Source organism: Vulpes vulpes, chromosome 1, assembly GCF_048418805.1.
Source record: "Vulpes vulpes isolate BD-2025 chromosome 1, VulVul3, whole genome shotgun sequence".
Classification (NCBI taxonomy): Eukaryota; Metazoa; Chordata; class Mammalia; order Carnivora; family Canidae; genus Vulpes; species Vulpes vulpes.
In genome coordinates this window covers 176009334-176017970 of record NC_132780.1, presented here as the reverse complement: position 1 = coordinate 176017970, position 8637 = coordinate 176009334, and the positions used below count along the sequence as shown (strand labels likewise).

At 35.2% G+C, this 8637-nt stretch overlaps 1 non-coding gene across 1 annotated transcript; it reads left to right on the top strand.

Moving 5' to 3' along the window:
* The first annotated feature begins 8129 nt into the window (after positions 1-8129).
* LOC112908425 (U6 spliceosomal RNA) lies at positions 8130-8233 on the top strand. Its single transcript, XR_003232924.1, has one exon. It is a non-coding gene; the product is annotated as a U6 spliceosomal RNA (small nuclear RNA).
* Positions 8234-8637: the final 404 nt, after the last annotated feature.

Genomic DNA, 8637 nt, shown 5'->3' with positions numbered 1-8637 from the left:
GTTGGTGTTGGGAAAATTGGACAGCCCCATGCAGAAGAATGAGACTGGGCTATTCCCTCACACCATACATAAAAATAGATTAAAAATGGATGGAAGACCTAAATGTGAGACAGGAATCCATCAAAATCCTAGAGGAAAATACAGGCAGCAAGTTCTTTGACCTTGGCCACAGCAACTTCTTGCTAAACATGTCTCCAAAGGCAAAGGAAAGAAAGGCAAAAATGAATTATTGGGACTTCATCAAGATAAAAAGCTATCGCACAGCAAGGAAACAGTCAACAAAACCAAAAGGCAACTTACAGAATGTGAGAAGATATTTGCAGATGACACATCAGATAAAGGGCTAGTCTCCAAAATCTATAAAGAACTTATCAAACAACACCCAAAGTACAAATAATCCAATCAAGAAATAGGCAGAAGACATGAACTGACATTTCTCCAAAGAATATATACAAATGGTCAACAGACACATGAAAAATGCTCAACATCACTTGGCATCAGGGAAATACAAATCAAAACCACAATGAGATACTACCTCACATCAGTCAGAATAGCTAAAATTAACAAGTCACGGAATGACAGATGTTGGTGAGGATGCAGAGAAAGGAGAACCCTCTTACATTGTTGGTGGGAATGCAAGCTGGTGCAGCCACCCTGGAAAACAGTATGGAAGTTCCTCAAAAGGTTGAAAATAGAGCTACCCTACAACCCAACAATTGCACTACTGAGTATTTACCCCAAAGATACAAATGCAGTGATCCAAAGGTGCACCTGCACCCCAATGTTTATAGCAGCAATGTCTGCAATAGTGAAACTATGGAAAGAGCCCAAAATGTCCATCGACAGATGATTGGATAAAGAAGATGTGGTGTATGTACATAATGGACTACTAGTCAGACATCAAAAAAAAAAAAAAAAAAGAAAGAAATCTTGCCATTTGCAATGACGTAGGTGGAACTAGAGGATATTATGCCAAGTGAAATAAGTCAATCAGAAAAACACAACTATCATATGTTCTCACTCATCTGTGGAATTTAAGAAACAAAACAGAAGGTCATAGGGAAAGAAAGGAAAAAATAAAACAAGACAAAATCAGAGAGGAAGACAAACCATAAGAGACTCTTACTCATAGGTAACAAACAGGGTCTCTAAAGGGGAGAGGGGTGGGGAATAGGGTAACTGGGTGATGGGCATTAAGGATGACGTGTGATGTAATAGCACTGGGTATTACGGAAGACTGATGAATTATTGACCTCTACCTCTGAAACCAATATTACATTATATGTTAATTAGTTGAATTTAAATACAATTTTAAAAAACAAAAAAATTAAAAATAAAAATAAAATATCGAGCAGCCCCATAAAAGAACAAGGCCAGCGAACCCAATCATAGCCCAGAGCAGAGCCTGCAAATTCCCCTGAGACTGTTGACTGACTTGTGTTTTCATGCAATAAAGGACCCTAGAAGATTCTAATAAGGGCTTGTAGTTCACACACACACGCACGCACACACATGCATGCACACGCACGCACACAAAGATATATGCCCTTTGAATTCCAGACTCAGGTCATATCTGTCAGAGATAAAGCCCCACACTGCTCCCAGTGTGGATAGAAAATAAATAAGACACCATCTCTGACCTCCAGGAACTAGCAGAATGGAATTTTAACCTAAGTGCTAACAGAAGAGAAGGATGCAGGATATGCTATAAGAACAAATAGACTGTACCGTAAGAACAAAAGGAATAAGTCCACATGGAGCAACCAGAAATTTTTATTGGGAGGGATAGAATGAATTCTGTGTGTGTAGGAGGAGGATCACCCAGAGGGGAGGCAGAGAGAATAGCTCAAGTACAGGCCCTGAGATAGGAGAGAACAGGAAGTTTATTTACGCTGGATCCTCTTACAAAAGCATTTGGTGCCATCATCTCAAGACAAATGAGTAATACAATCTTAGTTACTAAGTTTCTTAGCTTTTTCCTTTCCAAAAATAAATTAAAATGCAATTTTTAAGGAATAAACCTACCCCTAAGAATTCTCTGGGATATTAGGTACACAAATACAGGAACATACGCTGAGGCAGAAAACCAGGATATAGGAGAACCCAGGCCACAATTTGCCAAGATCGTGTAACACACTATTTCAGGTTTCCAGTGAAAGCTAAGACATTGAGTAAGGAGATAGAAGTGAAGGCTGGAAAATTCAAATTGCTTTTGGGTAAATGACCTATGGAATGGGGTGGGGCCATTACTCAGTAATGCCAGACACCAAGTGGGCATTCAAGAAATGCTTGTTGAATGAATGGCCCCTACATCATGCATATGCTTTTCTATGATAACCTGTTCCAGGAATATTGTTAAAAATTCATTGGTTCTGTTGCCCCAATTAAGTGACTCATCCTGTTTTTTCTACCCACATGCAGTCAGATCACAGAAACTTCTCAAGGCTAGCCTAGGGGAAAAAAGTATATATATATATATATATATATATATATATATATAAAATGTGTGTGTATATATACATATATACACACATACAACTCCTTTCAGAAAACATATGAGTTGTACATTGTATTTCTTGCATCAATCATATACATATTTTCTTTTGAATATTTAGAGGACTTTCCAAGCTGGAGTCCCATAAAACTAAGAACTGCCCTCCATTCAAGGAGGCTGTCTTGCTTTCTTACTCAGAGAAAGAACAGAGAAGGCTCATCAATCTAGATAGCTATAGATCTTTTCAGCAAGGACAATTTTAAAGTGTCTAACATGGTGAGAATTATGAAATCATTCTCCACATGTACATCTTTAAAGGTCTATATGCATAAATTACTTTCCCATAGTGCTGTAGAGCTCTAATTATTTTTTAATTTATACAAATACATGCAATTAAAGTGCAATTACAATGCAATTAAAATGCCAGTATAATTAAAATGCAGAAAGAAGAAAATTTATAAATGTGTTCATGAATCCCCTTGATTTCTTCTTAGGTTCAATTAATGCCACTTATGATTTACAGATTGTGGAAAACCTACACTTCAACTAGAAAGATCATCCCATCAATCCATGTACCTCAGAATGTGAAGTCTTGTCTAGATTCACGGGGTTTATATTTATAATAATGTTGGACAGAACTAGCCAAATGAGAGTTGCTTCAAAAAGATAAAGCCAAAAGAAGGTGGGGGTGGGAGGAATAAGGATGTCTCCCCTTACTGAGGAGTGAAGAAAGCATGTAAAATACATTTTTTCAGTATTTCTTAAATGTTGTCCAGATAAATTACATATTTCTCTAACAAGAGCTTGATCCTCTTACCCTAATTCCTCTGTAGATAAAGACATTCAGTTAATAAGGATTGATGTAAGGTGCCATCAGTACACTACAGATGTTTTTAGGAAACTGAAGATGACTTCTGCTAAAAGACTCCATTTTTTATTTTTTTTATTTTTATTTATTTATTTTTTTAAAGACTCCATTTTTTAACCTTTTATAGATAAAGCTTTCATTGGAAGAGGAGAATAAAAAACAGGCAGCAAGCAGTCCAGTGACATACTACAAACTCAAGCGTAAAAGGCTGGATTTAATTACATTATTTTTATACAACAAACATTTATTGAGTACTTTCAGGTATTTAAAATAATACATGGTCCCAGTCCTCTGGGTAGCCATGACATGGGAGGGAGAACAGATTAGTAAAAAGCTCATCCTTGTGCAATGGGATAAATGTTACAGGGGTCACGTGCACTATGTAGGCACAGAGAAATGAATAATAAAGAACTCTCCAGGAAGAAGAAAGTGTTTGAGTTTAGTCTAGATGAACAGCGGCTCTCATCTCCAGGGGCCTTATTGTCTCAGTGACTGGGGCATAACTGGCAGTTAGTGGGTAGAGTCAGGAAAGCTAACCGTCCTCAACCAGGGTCAGCTCTCTCTACCAAAAGCGGTCCTGCTTCTGACATGATTTTCAAATGTCAAATGTCATGCCAGACATTTAGGACCTAAAAACCCCACTTAAAATTATCTGAGCCTTATGTTAACTCAGTTTTATAGATAAACCACAAAGGATATATTTTGTTTTCTTTTGTTTTTGGCACCATTCATTTATCCAGAAATATTTTTTTAATTTTCCAGAAATACAAACAGTTTGTAAAACAAAAAAGAATTGGGTTTTGTTTTGCTCAGAACTTTACATTCTTATATAAACATATCAAGGTATATATTTTCTTTAATCTTTTGACCTAGGGCAAAAAAATTTTTCTTTAGTATACGTCTTTGGACAGCAATCATGCAGTGTATTTCTTAAAAATATGTCTACAGTTTCCAGTTTCAGCTTCTTGTACTTGAGTGGGAACAGGACAATTTCTAATGAGTATGAAATCAAACTTCCTCCAGTTTTGAGAATGGTTTCTTTGTGCACATTTGTGAAAGCTGCCCTATGATACAAGAGACTGCACATTGCACAACTCCAGGGTTTCTGCTGTGCAATAGCTCTAGTGCGTAGGTAGCAAAAGAATTGCTGGGCCATAGAGTCTGTGCATTTCTAATTTTACTTGATATTAACAAGTAGTTCTTCAAAGTAGCTGTCCTATTTATGGTCCCACCAGCAATGTTCCCACATCCTCACAAATACTTGGAGTTATCAGACTCCTTAATTTTTGCTAATCTTACTAATAACATCATAGTATCATCTATTTAGAGATTGGACATTTCTTACACTTTTATTGGCCAAAAGGTTTCACCCCCTGTGAATTACATGTTATAGTAATCCCCTTCCCCTCACCCCCTAAACCTCCCCCCTCATTCCATCCCCAGTTTCACTTACAATGGTTTCAGTTACTCATGGTCAACTACCATCCCAAAGCAGATGGCCTTCCTTCTGAAATATCAACAGAAGGTCAACAGTAGCCTAACACTGTGTCATAATGCCTATGTCATTCACCTCACTTCATCCCATTACTTAGGCATTTTATCATCTCACCTCATCCCAAGAAAAAGAACGGTGAGCTCAGTATAATAAGATATTGAGAGAGAAAGAACATATTCACATAACTTTTATTACAGTACATTGCTGCAATTGTTCTATTTTACTATTGTTATTGTTATTCTCTCACGGTGTCTAATTTATAAATTAAACTTTATCATAGGTATGTCTGTATAGGGAAAAACAGTATACTGTATCTTAGAGTGTTTCTTACAATTACAAATAACATATTTTTTAAATTATATTTTGATATTGTTGATAAATCAAGTAGTATTGTTTACCCTACTGATTAATGCTAATCATTTGCTAAGTCTTGTATTTTCTATGTAGACATCGCAAACAATTCCAAATGCCATTCTTTTTTTTCTCATATTGTGCTGACTAGGACTTCTAATACAATGCTGAATGTGAGCAAGAATAGAGAATATATATGTCTGTTTCTTACCTAGAATGCTTCTAAGTATGATATTCCTACATAATTTGTTACTTTTATGATTAAAGAAATTTTGTTCTATTCTAGTTTGCTAATAGATTTTCTCATAATTGAATGTTGACAGTTTCCCAGAATTTTTTTTTGCAAATTTTGAGGTATTAAATGGTTGTTCTCCCTTAATATTATAGTAAAATTGTTATATGTTGAATATTCCTATATTTTATTATTTGTTATAAATGTATACTAATCTCTGTTCGTAAGTGAGCATAGCCTATAATTTCTTATATACATATTTTCTTTTTTCTAGTTTTGCTATCAAAACTATATTAGCCTCAAAAATTAGGGATCTTTCTTTATCTGAAGGCTTGGGAAAGTCATTCTTTTATTTATTGTGCCAGGAGGCTCTCATTTATGGCACGATGTTTCCTCATCTGTTTTATGATCGTGGATTATGACCTCATCTTCAGCAAGTTCTACTGAAATCCTTTGCCACAGGGGTGAAAGTATGATCTTCCAAAGTGGTTTTGCATTTGCTTTTGTAAAGTATCCCAGGGACATCATCTGCCCACTGCAATTTTTATTGAATTTCTTGGCTTGAGGGTACCCACAACATGTGAATATTATAATTTCAAACCCTGGGCTTCAGGTTTTTGGAAGAGATTTTCCTGTTTTTCCCTCATCCCTGTCCCCGCATCCCATACACACAGATAAGCTTTCTCATCATCTCCTTATGTTGGTACATGAATTGTTTTTCAGTTCACCTTACACAGAGGGCTCAGACTTTCAAAATCCAGGCTTTATACAGGGTTTTATTTCAAATTCTCTGCCTATACAAGACCAGCCTCATTTCCTCTCTATTGTAAGCATTAAAACCCTCCTGCCTCAACCTCCAGGGAAGACTTAGCATCAGCTCAGACTCATACTTCTTTGATTTACAGCTTCTTCTTTTTCCATTTTCCATTTTCTCATAAAAGCAGTTATACATTTCTAAGAATTTTTATTATATTTTTTCCAGCATGTATAGAAGCTATTAGAAAGAGAATTTTCTAACTGTTTTGTTTACCAGCTTGCTGGAAAGAGAGATTCTCAATTTTATTTTTTAAAATGCACTTCTCTTTTTGCACTAATATTATAATGCTTTATATTTACTTTAATTATATGATTATAATAATAAAATTAACTGAATCAAACAAATCTGGGAGCACACATACATGATTCTTTGTGAGTATACAACTCCAACTTGTCGAAGTAGAATTTTAGGGCACAGTAGAGGGTGTTCTGCAAGCCAGATGTGTTTTGAAGGTTATAAACATAAATTTGGTGTGTTTCACAGAAAGAATAGGGAATATTATAAATCCAATGAGGGGGTTAAATGGAGAACAAGAAAGCATCCATCATAACTTTTAGGAATGGGAGCATAGGAACTGATGAGAAAGAATCTAGGAAAATATATTAGTTTCATGCCTTGAAAGCATGAGTCATTCTGAGGAATTTGGCCTTTATCCTTAGGAAAAGGTAGGAGAGGACATATCAAAGTATAAAGACTTGTGGGTTTTGAATGAGAAAAAATACAGGAAACAATCTGCAAAATATAAGACATTTTTTCTTATTTCAATATCTATAAAAGCTTCAAAATACCCCTAGAAATTAGTGAATCAGTATAAGTGTTCTAATATTTAAATGGCTGTAAATTCTTAACCACTTCAAGGTCTTTGCAGATGCTCTCCTATGGGACACTGGCTTCAGTCATTCAGCTGGTGGCACCTCAATCATCTTCTTGGACATCCAGTGAATCTCAGTTACATCCTCTCCAAAAAGGATGAGAACCCTCTTCCAAATGTGTTCATTTCTCGTGTTCTATCTCAACCCTAGAATTAGTGGCTTCTCCCTATATTTGCCATTCTTATTTTCTTTAAAGTTCTTTTTAACCCCTTAGTAGCTATGTCCCATCATTAGTTAATAATTCTTTAATTAAGCTTTTTTTTTCTGTTTTAATTACTGTGTTGTTTCCATCTCCAAACTGGACCTTGATTGATAACATACACTGAAATTTGAGAACCAGTATCCTAGATCACAAAATTACCCCAAATTTCCAGTTATTTTCACCAAAAGAAAATGAATTATTCTAATGATGATATAAATAACTGGATAGCTCGGGTGGTTAAGCAACTCTTGATTTCAGCTCAGGTCATGGTCTCAGGGCCATTAGTTCAAGCCCCACATCCAACTCTGCTCTCAGCACGGAGTCTGCTTGTCCCTCTCCCTCTGTTCTTCCCCTCCACTCATGCTCTCTCTCTCTCTCTCTCTCTAAAATAAATAAATAAAATCTTAGATAGATAGATAGATAGATAGATAGATAGATAGATAGATAGATTCTTAAAAGATCGAGGGTCATAAATGTCTGAAACTTAGAGGCTCAAATAACAATTTATTCAGGGAAATTCTGATATACTGTGTACTTTTATGGCCACGTATGTAATCTGTACATGTGTATTGATACTTTCCTTATCACAAAACCTATAAAACACCAATTTAATTTTTAATCCCAGGTAAGTATGATTTAAGGAAGTTTAATCATCTGTGGAACTAAAAGATAATATTCATAATTACAGTTAAAAGTTGTTTACAGTGTGCTAAAATTCTATTTTAGTCACGAAATGAGTACAAAAGTCAAGAGAAGAAAATATGTTTTTAACGGGGCTTTACAAAGGAATATCCTCATGTTCACTTCAGTAGTCACGTACTAAAATTGGAATAATACAGAGAAGATTAGCATTGCCCCTGTGCAAGGATGGCAAGCAAATTTGTGAAGCATTCCATATTTCTCTTTTGACAAAGTCGGTAAATTCAGACAACATAATGATCTAATAAACTTTATTTCATTAATAAACAATATATTCTGTTTCTAAAAGAAGTACAAGATCTCACACATAACATATTATAGCCATTACTGTAGTGAGATAAACACTGCTAACAGTAAGAAATCCTACCTTAATTCACTTATTGAATTAAAATAAAAACACCTATTCAATCAAAGTGACTTGTCAGTGCTGTAGTTTCTACTGCTTCATGAATACATTCCTTTTAAAAGATTAGACTGTTGAAATGTAAGGTCCAGAAAAGAAAACGATAATGCATATCAAAGCTCTAGGTCACAAAGTTTCAGAACTTCAGCTTTCCTTTCCAAGCAAACTTTAATTATATGAATCTAAATTTTCATGAAATTTAGA